Genomic DNA, 17,545 nt, shown 5'->3' with positions numbered 1-17,545 from the left:
CTTCTTTGCACTAATATTGTTGCCTTCATTTCCCCTGTATCAGATTACAATATCCCTAATCTGTTTTATATTTTTAATTTACTATTTATTCATTTTATTTTATTAGAGACAGGGTCTCGTTCTGCTGCCCAAGTTGGAGTGCAGTGGTGTGATCATGGCTCACTGCAGCCTCGACATCTGGGCTCAAGTCATCCTCCCACCTCTGCCCTCCTGGGTAGCTGGGAAGACAGACATGTGCCACCACACCTGGCTAATTTTTTTCTATTTTTTGTAGAGACAGGGTCTCACTATGTTGCCTAGGCTTGTCTCAAACTCCTGGGCTCAGGTGATCCTTGGCCTCCCAAAGTGCTGGGATTACAGGCATGAGCCATGGCATCTGGCTGTTTTGCTTTTGACTGATTACCATTTAGATCAGAGATGGCATGGCCACCGTAATTCACCTATAGGAGCCATTACAACCAATCACAAATCTTTTTCCTACTAAAGTCCCGAAACACTTCCACAATTCTTCTCAAAAATTTCAAGCAACCAAGGGGAGTTGCATATAAAGATAAAACCTATTAGCCACACCTTATTTATATCCTTAATAATAATTTCATTATTCAACTCTTTTTTAAATCATTATTTTTCCCAAATAGCTTTACGAAACTTTTCCAATCTTATGCTCTTCTTCATTATTCAAATCTTACACAAAACAGTACTCTTGTATAAGTAAAGTAAACATTTTAAACAAACAACCCTACTACCTTTTCCTGAAAACTGGTGCTGTCCACACAATACTAAATTCTTCCTGGTTAATACCTTCTACACTAATTTTACCCAGTTTTCTCACCTATCATCTCTACCTGTGGTAACACTATTTAGAGTTTAACTGTATGTAATTTTCTAACTCCTTACCTGTTGCTATTACACCTCAGTAAACTTCTACCTCTGCCACACCCAACATTCTCTTTCACATTAACCTAATTCCTACTTTCCTATCTTCTAAAATACACATGTTCATTTCCTTCTCCATTCCAATATTTCAACACTTTTCATTCTCAGTGTTGAATTTCTTGAGAATAAAGTTTTCTATGTGCTTATAATATAGATGTATTATAAATCTATACTAAAATGAAAAATCTTATTATTTGAGCTGCAATTTGACATAATAAATACAACTAGTTACTAAATATCCATGAATGCGCCTGAAATTCCCATTATTTACAAATTCTTCCACAGCAAAACTAGCTTTACCTTCAAGCATTAAAGATTTTGGAAAAAATATTTTTTAAGATTGGTAATGTTTCGATTGGTAAGATCATAAACATTTTCTACAAGTTTTTCATTGCAAATGTGTAGTATTTCAGATATTTCACATGTTTTTTAAAAAATATCTATTTTGGTTAATCTGGCAATTTAAGTCCCTAAATAATACTATTACCACGGTAATGTGTATTCTGAGTTCCAAACAATTAAAATACAAGTGAACTTGCCTTTGTGTGGTAAAATATTCATAACATCAAATGTACTATTGTAACCATTCTTAAGGTTAAAATTCAGTGACATTAAGTACATTCACATTATTAAGCAAACATCACCACTATCCATAACCAGAAATTTTCTATCATAGCAAGCTGAAACTCTACACCTATTAATCAAAAGCTCCAGATATCCCCTCCTCTAGCCCCTGGTAATCTACTTTCTGTCACTATGAATTTGACTATTCTAGGTACCTCATATACATGGAATCGTATAGTATTTGTCCTTTTAGGTCTGGTTTATTCCACTTAGCCTAATGTTTTCTAAAATTATCCAGGTCGCAGAAGTTCAAAATTTAATTCCTTCTTAAAACTAAATAATATTCCACTCTATGTATGTACCACATCTTTTTATCCATTCATCCACTGATGGACATGTTGGTTGTTTCCACCTTTTGGTGAATAACGCTGCTATAAACACTGGTGTATCAATATCTGTTTGATACTCTGCTTTCAATTCTTTTGGGTATGTATATACCTAGAAGTACAATAGCTGGATCATGTGGTAATTCTGTTTAATTTTTGAAGAACCACTATACCATTTTCCACAGCAGGTGAACAATTTTAAATTCCTAGCAGCCATGCAGAAGTGTTCTAATTTGTCCATATCCTTGCCAACACTGTTTTCTAATAGCCCTTCTAATGGGTATGAAACGGTAACTCATGGTGGTTTTGATTTGCATTTGTCTAAGGACTGGTAATATAGAGCATCTTTTCACATTCTAATTGGCCACTCGTATATTTTCTTTGGAAAATGTTTATTCAACATTTTTGCCCATTTTTTAATTGGGTTGTTTGGGGGTGTTTTTGTTGAGTTTTGGGAGTTCTTTATGTATTCTGGATATTAACCCCTTATCAGACAAATGATTTAGAAATATTTTCCCATTCTGGGTTTCCTTTTCACTCTCTTAATAGCGTCCCTTGATGCACAAACTTTTAAATTTTAATGATGTCTAATTTTTTATTTTTCTTTTGTTACCTGTGTTTTTGGTATAATATCCAGGAAATCACTGCCAAATTAAATGTCTTGAAATTTCTTCACTATGTTTTATTTTAAGAGTTTTAGAGATTGAGCTCTTACATTCAGGTCTTTTATCAATACAGGTGAATTTTTAACCATTATCAGAACAGGAAGTAGAGTTCAACTTTGCAACTAAGTTAAAATCATCAGTCCCACGGTTGGTTTTCTCCAAATCATGAAAAGCATTTGCTCTTAAGAATAAAGAACCAATATTTAACTCCTACCAGCATGTTAAAAAATAGAAAGTAATGCATATTTAAAATAGGAAAATAAGATGCTATTACTTCTTACAAAGTATGTTCTCTGACCATAAACTAGAAATCAACAAAAGGAAGGTACCTGTGAAATACCCCAAATAATCAGAAATTTAAAAACACTTATCTAAGCAATTCATGGGTCAAGGCAGATGTCTTAAGGGGATTTAAAAATATTTTTAACTAAATGAAAATGTAAATACAACATATCAAAATTTGTAAGATACACCTAATGCAGTGCTAAGAGGAAAACTTACAGCATTAATTGCACATATTAGAAAAGAAGAAAGGTCTTAAATCAATAATCAAACCTTCTCTCTTAAGAAACTAAAAAGATAAGAAGTCAACCTAAAGTAAGCAGAAGGAAAGATATAATTGAGACAGAAATCAATGATATTGAAAACAGAGTAAAATCAAAAAAAGTAGAAACTTTAAAACTGATAATCTTCCAGCCAGTCCAAGCACAAAGTACAAGAAGAGCTATCCCAATGGACCCCACAGATGCTAAAAGGCTAATAAAGGAATACCATAAGCAAACCTCTGATAATAGCTTTGACGAATTAGAAGAAATTGATGATTTCCTTGAAACTTACAAACTACCAAAATTCACTGAAGTAGACAGAGACAACTGGAATAGTCCTATATTTTTCAGGAAAGAGTTGAGCAGCCCTTCTGCTATTTTTTGGGGGAGCCTGACTGCAGAGCTGGCCTTCAGCTGGCATGCAAAAACTTGGCCTTTAGGGTGTTCTCCATGTAACAAGGTTATTTCACCTGTTTTGGGCACAAAACCCTGATATACCAGCTTATCTAGGTCTTTTGTAGAAACACTGTGATTTATTATAAACACCTGTTCTCTTTCTTGGAGTCAAGAATTTTACTAGTTATGGCTAGTCATGCAGGTACCATGTGCCTACATGACTAGCCCTTAATAAAAAACTCTTAAGTCTTAAGGAGGCTTTCTAGATAGAAACACTGCACATGCATTACTGCAATTCATTGCTGGAAGAAGTGTGTTCTTTGTGCCTACCACCCTCAATAGGGAGAACTTTGGAAGCTTAAATCTAGATGCCTCCAGACTCTACTGGACTCTTTTTCCATTTTCTTTTTTCTTTTCTTTTCTTTTTTTTTTTTGGTAGACATAGAAAGCCAATTCTAACTTTCATACAAAAAAGGTAAGGAAACAAGAACTAGCGCCAAAAACATGTTGAAAAAGAAGAACAAAAAGAACTCATTCTGAGACATTTTCTGACTTATTACAAAGCTACAGTCATCAAGACAGTGTGGTAATAGAGAAAAGTTAGACTCAAAAATCAATGGAACAGAATAGAAGGTGCAGAAATAAACCGAAAGAAATATAGTCAATTGACTGTTCACAGGGATGCAAAGTAATTCAATGGAGAAACGAGACTTACTTGTCAACAAATAGTGCTACAATAACAGGACACCCATATGCAGAAAAAAATGAATATTGACCCATACTTTACAACTTATACAAATTTAATTCAAAATGAATCACAGACTTAAATATAAAACAGAAAAAAAAACTATACAAAAAAACTATGAATCACTTAAGAGAAAAACTGAAGAAAATCTTTGCAACCTTTATTTATGCACAGAGTTCCTAGATATAATAGCAAAGTCATGATATATAAAAGGAAAAAAATGACCAATTGAATTTCATAAAAATTAAAAGCTTTTGCTCTGCAAAAGATGCTGTTCAAAGAATGAAAAACAACATAATTCCGGCCAGGCGTGGTGGCTCACGCCTGTAATCCCAGCACTTTGGGAGGCTGAGGTGGGCAGATCACGCGGTCAGGAGATCGAGACCATCCTGGCTAACATGGTGAAACTCCATCTCTACTAAAAATATAAAAAAATTAGCAGGGTGTGGTGGCGGGCACCTGTAGTCCTAGCTACTTGGGAGGCCGAGGCAGAACGGTGTGAACCTGGGAGGCGCAGCTTGCAGTGAGCCCAGATTGTGACACTGTACTCCAGCCTGGGCGACAGAGCGAGACTCTGTCTCAAAAAAAAAAAAGAAAAAGAAAAAAAAAGAAAAGCTACATACTTCCATGGGAGAAAATATTTCAAATTACATATGAGACAAAGGACTTCTAAAGGACTGGTATCCAGAACATATTAAAAACCCTCAAAATAAAAAAATAAGAATTATCCAGTAAATAAAAAAAGGAAAATGTTGAACAGATACTTCACCAAGGAAGGTTTATAGATAGCAAATAAGCCATCCACCTTATTAGTCACTAGGAAATGCAAAAGAAAATCATAGTACGACACATCTTCACACCTATTAGAAGGGCTAAATCAAAAAAAGAGAAAAAACTGGCAATGCCAAGTGCGAATGAGGATGTGGAAGAATTAGAACTCTCATACACTGGCCAGGCACGGCTCTCACCTGTAATCCCAGCACTTTGGGAGGCCAAGGTGGATGGATCACGAGGTCAGGAGATAGAGACCATGCTGGCCAACATGGTGAAACCCAGTCTCTACTAAAACACAAAAAGTTAGCTGGACATGGTGGAGCGCGCCTGTAGTCCCAGCTACTTGGGAGGCTGAGGCAGGTGAATCGCTTGAACCTGAGAGACTGAGGTTGTAGTGAGCAGAGATCACGCCACTGCACTCCAGCCTGGTGACAGAGCAAGACTCTGTCTCAAAAAAAGAAAAAAACAAAAGAACTCTTATACATTACTGATGGCAATGAAAATACAAAAGCCACTCTGGAAAATAATTTGGCAGTTTCTAACAAAATTAAATACACACGTACCATGCAATCTGGGAATTCTACTCCTAGGAATTTACCACTTAGAAACTATGCAATATCCTTTCTATACTTTTTTAGCAACAAAAAAAGGAGTTGAAGAATAGCAGTTATTCTTTCCCAGATACAAAAATATTTCATTTAAATAGTTTGCTGATTAATAGTCATATGTTAATCTTCCCTCATTTTCTGATTTACTATTTCATCCTTTAGAGATTTACCTAGTATTATTCTTTAATTTTGCTTATAGTTTCTTTGTATTGCATTTTACTGTCTATCATGTAGATAAAACTGTAAGCAAACATTACATGCTCTAAGAAGGAAACAGTATATCTAGTCAAATGACATTTACCTCTGCTCTGTACTAAAGAAGCAAAATTACTAGTCTTTTTATTTTAGTAAAAATACTAAAGGAATACAAAAAACAGACACAAAAAAAGGTAAAGGAAGACAGCAGACAAAAAATGTTAATAGCATTTTGGAAGGTAGAAAGCACACTCGATGATGTAGAAACCTAAGTCCAGGGGGATTAACTCAGCAACAATCAAGAAGCTGTATGCCACAGAACTCTGACAAAGTTCGGGACCTGAAGGCAGGGATCCACAGTGGCACTGACAACCAGAACACATTGTAAATTGTTAAAGGAAACAGAACTCCAAATTCCTTTTCTAACCTCACTTAAGCCATGCCACTATTCCTTCACCACTCCTGCAAAACACTGAAGCTTTCATCTTTGGGGAGATTACACCAGAGAAACGCTGTGTTTGTGAACAACACGTCTGTGGGTGGTGGGGGCCACCACTGAAAAGAAGAAAAGTCTACATACCAAATCATGAGAAAACATCTTCAAGCCTTATACCGGACCCATTCTGCTCAGCTACAAAAGTATTCACAACCAGATTTATAAACCCTAGACAAAAGACTAAAAGGTTCCTGTTTGGAGAAATGTTCAGTCTAAGAGAAACAAAATCTACAGTTAATTATATCACCGAGGAATCCTGCACAAAAAAAAACAGCCAGATCTTTGCCTGGTCATCCTACAATAAAGGTCCACCTCAAATACATTTTGATGCCTCAGTCTTAAGTATGAACAGGCATCAAAAATCACCAAAGAATAAGGAAATGCCTCTGCCATGAAAGATGGCGAGCAAAACAAAAAGGATAAAAGAGGAAATCAGAAGAAGCAGAAAAATAAAGAGAGTAAAAGAAAACTTCATGCAATCATGACAAATACTCTAAGAGAGATAGAATCTTACATCTATGAAAAGACCCCAGAGGCTTTTCTTTCAAAGAAAAAAAATGTAAAAGAAACATTAAGCCAACAATAAAAAAAAGCTCTTAGAAATTAAAATTTTGACTAGAAGAATAAAAAACTTAAAATTTTCCAGATAAAGTTGAGAATAATCTCCTAGAAAGTAGAACAAAAAGGTAACAAATGGAAAACAGGATAGAAAAGATAAGAAAGTTGAAGGACCAGTTCAAGAAAACCAGTAACTGAATAACGGCAATTCAGGAAAGTTGAAAAACGGAAAAACAGAGGAAACAAGAGAAAAAAATTATCAAAGAAAGAATTCAAAAAAATTTCCAAGAACTGAAAGATAACTATATCTAGCAAATTGAATGAAAAAAGACCCATCTCACAGCACAGTATCACAAAATTTCAGAACATAACAGAAAAAAAAGATCCTAAAATCACCAAGTAAGGGGAAAAAAGGGTTTATAGAAAGGCTCATGGATCAGAAGGTCATAAGACTGCTTTTTCTTTTTTTTTTTTTTTTTTCTTTTGAGACAGAGTCTTGCTCAGTCACCCAGGTTGGAATACAGTAGCAGCATCATAGTTCACTGCAGCTTTGAACTCTTGGGCTCAAGCAAGTAGCTGAGACTACAGATGAGCACTACCACACCAGCTATTTTTATTTTTTTATTTTTAGTGGAGACAGGGTTCTCGCTATGTTGCTCAGAATGGTCTCAAACTCCTGGGCCCAAGCAATCCTCCTTCCTCAGCCTCTCAAAGTGCTGGGATTACGGTGTTAGTCACCGTTCCCAGCCAGGACGTCTCAACAGCAACAATACAAGCTAGAAAAGAGTAGAACAAAGACTTCAAATTTTTAAGGGAAAATCACTTGCAATATAAAACCCATTGTCAAATAGTATGAAGTTTATATACAAATGATCAGAGATGTATGTGTTCCCAATCATTACTCTTGGCTTTAGAATTTACGTTATGTATATTCTTTCAACAATAGATAACACCTAAATTATGTTTCTCTAAAACCAATTAGTCTCTTCTTCAAGCTTATTCTAAATGACTAAGAAGAGAAGCTACAAAAAAAAAAAAAAAAAAAAAAAAAACAGTGTTCAATGCCAGCAGAAAGCCAAAGCAAGACTGAAAATTTGCTGTAATTCCCAGGCACAGGTGAGTATTAAGAAATTTATAGCTGTCAATTTCCATCTGAACAGCAATCTAGTCATAGAATTCTTAAGTCCTAATAAAGAGTAAACTAAAAACGGGAAAATTTAAATGAAAAGATAGGTATAACAGAAAAAAAAGAAAGTATTTTCAAGTAGAAAAGGACATGCTGCAATAAAACATCTCTCTGATATTTATAGAACTGAATAATTTCTCAAAAAAATTCAAAGTACCTTCATATACTGGTAAAACAAGGCCAGTGCTAGTTTTCATTTTACCATAAACAAAAACCAGAGTAATTGAGTGAATTACTCCTTGCATGATGATAAATGCCAAGTGTTTCTTCCACTGACTGGCTAGATGGTCTCCAAATGTTTAGATATGAACTGTTCATAGCACAAAAGAACAGGGTCCCAAGATAACAAAGGTCATCTATAAGAAAAAAAACCAAACCATTATCTCAAACATTCAATTTCAATAAATTATGTTTAAATAAAGAAAAAGTCTTATAAATGAGGTAAGGGAAGGGAAATAAGAAAATAACCACCTGACCAGAAGATGAAGATATGGTCAACCTTAGCTCTATGTCAAATTAAAACAAGAATGGATGAGAAAATACTGCAAATGTTTATTGATTCTCAACTATGTTCTACATATAATATTATAGACATCTCATTTAGCTCTCATCAACAACAAACATATTAGTTTCATTTATAGAAAGAGAACTGTGCTGAAAATGGTTAAGCAGTTTGTCCAAGGTCACAGTTCATGAGAGAGAGGTAAACTGATTTAATTCTCCAGCTGAAGTCGTTCTAATCCAAAAATGAGTAACGCACAACTTAAAAATGAAATGTTATACTTTTGCTTCAATATGTGTCTGATGCTGTGAAACCAATAATATTTCCAATAATAAAATAATATGATGAAACAACACAGATTCAGGGAAAACAGATATTTGCCAATTGTATGCTGCCCTTTAGCTCATTTCCTATGATGCAACAAGCACTGTTCTGATGCTGTAGTTCTGTCCAATAGAATTTCACATCCAGGAATGGCACAGTAGACACCTAAACATGTAAATTTGAAAGGGCTAAGAGTTCTAAGGTACAAAACAAACAGGCACCTGAAAAAAAAAAGGATGCTGTCAGAAAACATGTATCAGAAGAGGTGATTCATATGCAGGTTCTTGAAGTTTATTCATTCATTAAAAGAATATTTTCTACAACCCTGTTATATGCCAGTCATATTTCGTGGTAAAGCAACAAGACAAATGTTAGTGAGTAGGGTCAGGGCTGTGATTAATAAAAGAAAATTAGAAATAATGTATCAGAACACAAGAAAACAAACCAAGAAAGAAAGCATTCCTATGGATTATTCCTGAGAGAACTGGATTCAAAAGCTAACAAGCATTAATGGAGACTAAAAATACAACATGTGAGCCTAACCATCTTCACTGAGTTATTCACAGGGGGCTACGAGAGGATGACTTAATACTAACCTTACCAAAAAGTAGTTACCTATCATGACATCGAAGCTAGAAAAAACATATAAAAAGACTCATGTGTGACACGACGTAGATTTTTAAACTCCTGAATAAAAATAAGTACTATAAACATATAAGTTGATTATTTCAAATAATAAACTAAAAATTTCTTATAAAAAACAAAGGATTAAAAAACTTCTCTCAATATACAAAGAGTTCTTGTAACTCAGTAAGGAAATACAAATATCTCAACACTTTTACATGGGTAAAGAATAGCAGATAATTTACAAAGAATTAGTCGGCCTGAAGTAAGGGCAGAGAGCTAGGCATCAAAAACCTATTTTTGTAGACAATAATGATCTGACAACTACCTAATTACCAAGCACTACTGGGCATTTTGAAGTGCCCTCCAAAGAAAACAGTGTAATTGAGCACAATTTTTAAACTGTAATTAATCCACTTCTACATTTGCCCCATTCCATCTCTAGCTCAGAATCAAAACAAATTACAAGCTGGGCCCAGCAGCTCACGGCTGTAATCCAAGAACTTTGGGAGGCTGAAATGGGGAGGATCACTTGATCCCAGCTAGTTCAAGACCAGCCTGAGCAACCTAAGCAGAACCTTGTCTCTATATAAAACTTAAAAAATCAACTGAGCGTGGTCACACATGCCTGGAGTCCTAGCTACTTGAGAGGCGGGGGCAGGAGAATCACGTGAGTCCAGAAGTTTCAGGTTACAGTGAGCTATGACTGGGCTACTATACCCTAGGCAACAGACCAAGACCCTGTCTCTAAAATAAATAAATAAAATGTTAAGTACTGGGGGAAAAATACACACACACACACACACACACACACACACACACACATACACATATAGAGAGAGAGTACATATATAGAACCAAAAGTTATGTGGAAACATAACAAAAATACGTACATATATACACACATACACATGCACACACACACACATTCATATCTATACCTGTATCATTATTGATATGTGAAGCAATAGGCACCGAACAACAAACAGAAATTCTTTTGAAATGTTGTACCTCGTATGTTTATATTTTACATCTTTAAATGAGTATTACTACATTTATAATCAGCAATGAGACCCACTCTATTTGGCAACCTGGATAAAAGTCTGGGGCAGACAGTTACTAGCATTTTAGATATATTTCTACTTTAATCAGTACTGAAATAGGAACCCAAGTTGTATTAAACGAACAAAGGGCGACTTCAACCATGAAGCACTGACAAACACAGTACAGAAACAGTGGAAATTAGTAAATTTTAGAGGAGGCACACAATTTAAAAGCATTTCCTTTTCTCTTGTACTAATACATGATTAACCACCAACTATTAGAAAGCTCAAATCTGTGCTCAGCAATTTAATACAAATGACACTAAAATTTAAAACACAGTCTATGTCCTCAAAGAAGTGTTAATCGGTAATGAGATAAAAACTAAAAATAAACACACACACATTAGTATATAGAAAGGTCAAAGACTGGCAAAGATTCTAAGTGCAAAAGTTCAGAAAAAGTGACAGTTTTATTGCTCTGATAAGGAATAACTAAGATTACAGAAGAGAGCTGTAATATCAGGTAAAATGCCTTCCATTGCAAGAAACAGAAAGCCCTGAATCACATGTCTTATTTTTATCACATATGTAATCCCAAAGCAGAGCAGACCAAGACCTTTCCAACTCTAAAAAATTCCTTCCTCTGCTCCCCATTATCCAAGTTTCACTTATGCATGGTTTAAGTTACCTACAGTCAACTACAGTCTCAAAATATTAAATGGAAAATTCCAGAAATAAACAATTCCTAAGTTTTCAATTGTGTGCCACTCGGACCAGCATAATGAAATCTCATGTTAACCTGCTGCATTCCCCTCTGGAATGAATCCTCCATTTGTCCAACAGATCTACACTGCATAGGCTACCTATCCATTAATAACTTAACAGTTGCCTAGTTTATCAGATTAACTTGCTGTACTGTACCACCTATGTGCAAATAATCCTTATATTACTTAATAATGGCCCCAAAGTATAAGAGTAGTGATGCTGGCATATTGCCATAATTGTTCTATTTTATTAGTTGTTGCTAATCTCATACTATGCCTAATTAAACTTTATCAAAGTTATATCTGTATAGAAAAAAGCACTATATAGACAGAGTTTGGTAGTATTTGAGATTTCAGGCATGCACTAAGGGTCTTGGAATATATCCCCTGGATAATGGGAAACTGTGATATCGTCTTGTTTCCTGACTAGCTCCTCTGGGGGCTATAATTAATTTTTACCATATTTATCATTATTTGAGTGTTTGCTCTGCACCAAGTATTGTTTAAAGAACTTTATGTTCATTAATTTTCTTCATTCTGAACAACAACCTATAATAGTTTTTTTGTTTTGTTTTGTTTTTGAGTCAGGGTCTCACTCTCTCACCCAGGCTGAAACGCAGTGATGAAATCATAGCTCACTGAAGCTTTGAACTCCTGGGCTCAAGCAATCCTGCCACCTCAGTTTCCCAAGTACCTGGGACTATAGGCATGCACCACCACACCCAGCAAAGTATTTTTATTTTTTTAGAAATGGGGTCTCACTATGTTGCCCCAATTAGTCTTGAACTCCTGGCCTCAGGTGATCCTCCCACATCAGCCTCCCAAAGTGGCTGGACTAAAAGCATGACCCATCACACCCAGACTAGGTAGATACTATTATTAGCACCATGTTTCAACAGCTTTATTGAGACATAAATCAAACCATAAATTCACTCATTCAATGGCTTTTAATATATTCACAGATATGTGCAACTATCACCACAATTTGAGAACATTTTTATCACACAGAAAAAATAAAACTAGTGGCCGGGTGCGGTGGCTTATGCCAGTAATCCTAGCACTTTGGGAGGTCGAGGCAGGTGGATCACGAGGTCAGCAGATCAAGACCATTCTGGCTAACATGGTGAAATCCCTTCTCTACTAAAAATACAAAAAAATTAGCCGGGCGAGGTGACAGGCGCCTGTAGTCCCAGCTACTCAGGAGGCTGAGGCAGAAGAACGGTGTGAACCCGAGAGGCAGAGCTTGCAGTGAGCTGATATCACGCCACTGCACTCCAGCCTGGGTGACAGAGCAAGACTCTGTCTCGAAAAAATAAATAAATAAAAATAAAACTAGTATCCTTTATCTGTCATTCTGTCTTGGTCTGTCCAGGCTGCTATAGCGAAATACCACAGACAGTAATTTATAAAAAACAGAAACGTATTTCTCACCATTCTGGAGGCTGGGAAGTCCTAAACCACAGCACCAGCACATTCATTGATCTGGTGAGGGCCTATTCCCCATGAATGATGATTTCTCTGTTTCCTCACATGGAGGAAGGGGTAAAGGCTCCCTCAAGCCTCTTTTATAAGGGTACTAATCTCATCCGTGAGGGCAGAGCCCTCATTACCTAATCACCTCCCAAAAGCCCTATCTCTTAATACCACAACAGGAATGATATTTCAACATGAATTCTGGAGGGACACAAACATTCTGACTACAGCACTCTCCACCCCCGACCCTCCCTCCACTAGTCTTCCTGAACCTTCACCACCACCACTCTAAGGAACCACTAATCTACTTTCTGTCGGTATAAATTTCCCAATTATAGACTTTTGTAGTAGTGAAATAATATAGTGACTGGCTTTTTTCATTTACCACAGTGTTTTCAAGCTTCATTCATGTTTTGGCTTATGTCAATACTTCTGTCCTTTTTGTGCCTGAATAATAATCTGTTATGTGGATATACCACATTTTGCTTATCCACTCATGCACTGATGAACATTTGGGATGTTTCTATCTTTTGGCTATTACACATAATGTTGCTATAAACATTGAAGTACAAGTTTCTGTGCTGACATGTCTTCAGTTCTCTTGAGTGCATACCTAGATGTAGGATTGCTAGGTCACGTGGTAATTATCTGTTTAATGGTTTGAGGAACTATTAGTCTGTTTCCTAAAGCAGCTGTACCATTTTACATTCTTAATAGCAGTGTATGAGGGTTCTGATTTTTCTACATCCTCACCAACACTTGTTGCTATCAGACTTTTTGATCCTAACTATCCTAGCGAGTGTGAAGTGGTATCTCATTAAGGTTTTGATTTGCACTCCCCTAATGATTAATGATTATAATGGCTTTTCCCAAACGACTGATGTTCCATTTGAATATTAGCTCCATTTTTATAATAAGAAAAACTAAGGTATAGAGATATTAAATAAATTATCCAAGGTCACAAACCTACTAAGGGAAATGCTGAGATTTTTAACCCAGGCAGCCTGGCTCCATGCCCAGAATTTTACATTATACTCCAGCAGCATTTCTAGGCATTTCATTCAATACAAGAAGGATAGACATTTCCAGAGAGTCTGTTTTATCAGTGAGAAAACATTCTCAGAAGCCATTCAAACTTTTTAAATGTCATGGACTAGGTTTGGGTCACAGGACCCTTCTTAAACCAATTACTGATAAGAAGAATAGAGTCAACACTGTTTCGGTCTGTTTTGTGCTACTATAAGAGATTACCACAGACTGGGTAATTTATAATAAAAATGTATTGTCTCACAGTTCTGGAAGCTAAGAAGTCCAAGATCTGGTGAGGGCCTTCTTGCTGCATCATCCCATAGGTGGAAGGTGAAAGGGTAAGAGAGAAGAGGGAGCCAAACTCGCCCTTTTATAATGTCACAATCCTACCCATGAATGTGAAGCCCTCATGGCCTAATCACCTCTTAACCTTTTTCCCATGTGCCCTGAGAATACTCACTGGGGGTGCTTGTGGCTGCAGGATTTACCCTGAGTTAACTTTGCCACAAAATATCTCACTTTTATTATTTTTGCATTGTTCTAATATATTGACTTTGGAAACAAAAAACATCATTCTATTTACAGCATTCTGTTTTTAACAGTGATATTTCCATTTGCAAAACATAGTAATTCTCGATCATGGAAAATCTCAAATCCCAGAAAATGTAGCATTCCTAGGCATGATGTTAACATCGTTCTTGAACAATTGTTGGCCAAAGATTCATTTCTTGAATCCAATTTTTCTGAAATAGACGATTCTGATGAATGAGACAATTCTGATATTAGTTCTGTTTAGACATAACTCCAAGAAGAGTTTTTACATTTTATTTTCACATTGAAAATCAGTCAGATTTTCTTCAGCCTCAAAGAACATGTTTATGTAAAATGAAATGAGCATTGTCAGCAAACTGCACTTTTCTAAATGGGAAAAGGGTTAAAAGTCCATTTTCTTTATTACAATGGCAAGTAAATTTCAACATGAGTTTTAGACGGGACAAACATTCAAGCCATAGCAACCATAACTGGCTTAGATTATTCGATATTTCCAAGCAAAATCAGGGCTCTTTGAGAAAGGTAAGTCTTGATCAGTCAAATCAATAGCATCTGTGACAGATATAAACAAACAAAACTTTTGTTTTCACTTTTTACACCATATCAGAAATAAGAAAAGTTACCAGATTTAAACAGTTATCATTCAGCTTCCATTGCGCTTGTGTTATTTGCATAAGTATGAGTAAATGGATAATTATAAGTCAGTCAGTAAAAGACTTCACAACAAAGGAAGCAACCATTTCAAAAAAGCAAACAAACAAAAATTTGCACTAGGCTGAAATCTGTCTATGGTTGAAATCTGTCTATGCAAAACTAAACCGTCACTATAGGAGCAAAGCATTAAGTAAAAAAATTTATTTGCACATTTTCTAATCTTTGAAAATTTAAGTTATGTGGAATTTAAAGCTGAAAAACAGCAATTAATCATTAATAAAAAATAAGATTTAAGTTACAAAGCTTCAAAGTATCTCTTCCAATAAAATGTCATTTATATAACAAAAATTTTTGTTCATTTTAAAGCTTTTTGAGGCTTAGATAAGCTTGCCTTAAAAATGTAAAGTTTAGTTTAAAATAATTTCAAGTACTATGTTACTCTGACAACTGTACTAGCAACCAGATTCCATCAGTCACATTTTAAGCATAGTATTAATTCATAATAGACACATTTTTCTATACTTTTTATAATTTTATACTTATAAATTAGTGTGTATGCTCCAAAAGTGATGCAGTACATTTTAGCATTTGCTTGTTGGGAAGAGATGAGAAAATAAGATGCGTTTATCAGATCCTCCAATTGTGCACCAGAAATACTTTCAAAGTACCTCTGTTGCAACTTCATTTTTAAAAAATTCTTTTCAATGGGGGGAGGGTAAATGAGTAATTACAAAGAAGGGCTGCCTTTAGATAGAGGTTTATCATGTAATTATAATAATGATCATTTAAAAGGATCCAAAATGTCTCCACTAGTTTAAAGGGCTAGGCAGAGTTATTTTTAAAATCAAACGTATGTGCTTTTTCTGTTTATGTCTTTGGAAAGAACATTCTGTATAATGAAAAACATGACCAAATTTTTCACAGTACATCACTATAAAACCCTGTAATTGACTTTTGGGGTTGGTTTACTCTATATCTATTTTTGACCACGTAGAAAACGGCAATGATGTGGTGAAAGGCCCAAAATTTAAGTCTCATTGCAGGATAAGACTCCATCCTGATTAGTATAGAAGTATCATATTTGTGCTGGGAAATGTGCCCATTCTAATAGAGAAAACTTCACGGCATAGGAACCACCTCTTTTCTAATCAGGCCATGTAAAAACTAGTAACTATGGTGCCTAGTCTGGGCCTTGGATGGAACGTGGATGTTGTTTACACCAATCCCCTCCATTAAAGGTAGCATAATGTTGGTCTTCAAAACTGATGTTGGAAATGACAGGTTAATTGTAGTTAATCTGATGTAAGGTAACAATGGATGTTACAGGGAAATTATACATTAACCTTTAAACATACAAATTATCATTAGGTGGTTCTTTTTCTCTTAACACAGATTAAATAAAGAACTTAATCTCCTTCTAAAAGCTTTGAATTCCATTACTAAGGAAAAAACTAATACGTTACTCCTAACAAAAAGCACTGTTCTTCATCAAAGTCTAAAATACCTCTGAAATACTCCTGCTTTCATCAATAAAATTTACATATTAGCAAGTAAAACAAACTTATGTTATGTGGTATAAAAATCAGCCCTGTAACACCTACCACAGATTTATCTCCTGTGAGTTGACTCAATCATTCCTTCTTTTCAGTAAATCAACTGAATTCTACGCAGGGAACTGCAGGCAAGTTTTTCAGAGGCCAAGTGAAAGAATACGTTTCACATGGAAACTTCCAAATTGATAGCTTGCCCATTTTTGGTAGGTATTAAAGGGTCTTCAGCACTTTATGAATTAGTTGTGGTTTACCTAAATAATCATGGCCAAAACTGCCACGGTCATTGCACATTCAATTTATTCGTATCAAAAAAATCAATGTACCTTTAAAAAAATTAACATATTTTCTAAAATTCAGGCTAAATAACAGCTTTCTAGCAGCACTGTTGATTGAATAATCATAATAAATCATTTTTAAAACAGGTATATTAAAATTAGTAAGTCCATTTTATTAGTAGTCTCTCATAATGTAGATTATCTTTTAATCCCTACATTTTAACAAGTAAAATAATGAATTAACATTAACTACACAAGATTATTTAACATCTTCTACAATTTCTTGAGAAACAGTTATACAAAGATGTTTGAAGAATATCCTCTTTATGAAAAATAAAAAGCTCCTGAAAATCCTTAAATGAATTGCCTATATGAAAGATCACTTCTGAACAATGAAGGAACTTCTTACCAAGCTGACAAGAAAGGCAAATAAAATAAGGTAAACAAATATATGACAGCCTGAGCTATATTAGAAGTCACCAAGATGAAAATCACTGAAAGAGACTTTTGACACAGCTGTGTCAGGTGTCCTGGTCCAATTCCTTGCAATAAATTCCTCATCTAAACAGATGAAACTGCCCACAGTATACTACCTGCACACCACTAGATAGGCCAGCTGATGTTTTTAACTGAAAATAAAGCCAAGAATTAGAAGTATATTTTAATATATATATTTTTAAAACCTACCAATCAAAAAC

The 17,545-nt window shown here is 35.2% G+C and overlaps 1 protein-coding gene across 18 annotated transcripts in view; it reads right to left on the bottom strand.

Annotated features, from left to right (window-relative positions):
* The window catches only part of SUPT3H (SPT3 homolog, SAGA and STAGA complex component), a 529,437-nt gene that overhangs the window by 403,611 nt on the left and 108,281 nt on the right, over positions 1–17,545 (bottom strand). The gene's annotated exons all lie outside the window — the stretch shown is intronic.

Source organism: Macaca fascicularis, chromosome 4, assembly GCF_037993035.2.
Source record: "Macaca fascicularis isolate 582-1 chromosome 4, T2T-MFA8v1.1".
NCBI lineage: Eukaryota > Metazoa > Chordata > Mammalia > Primates > Cercopithecidae > Macaca > Macaca fascicularis.
The sequence above is the reverse complement of the archived record's forward strand: the minus strand, read 5'-3'. Positions and strand labels throughout refer to the sequence as shown.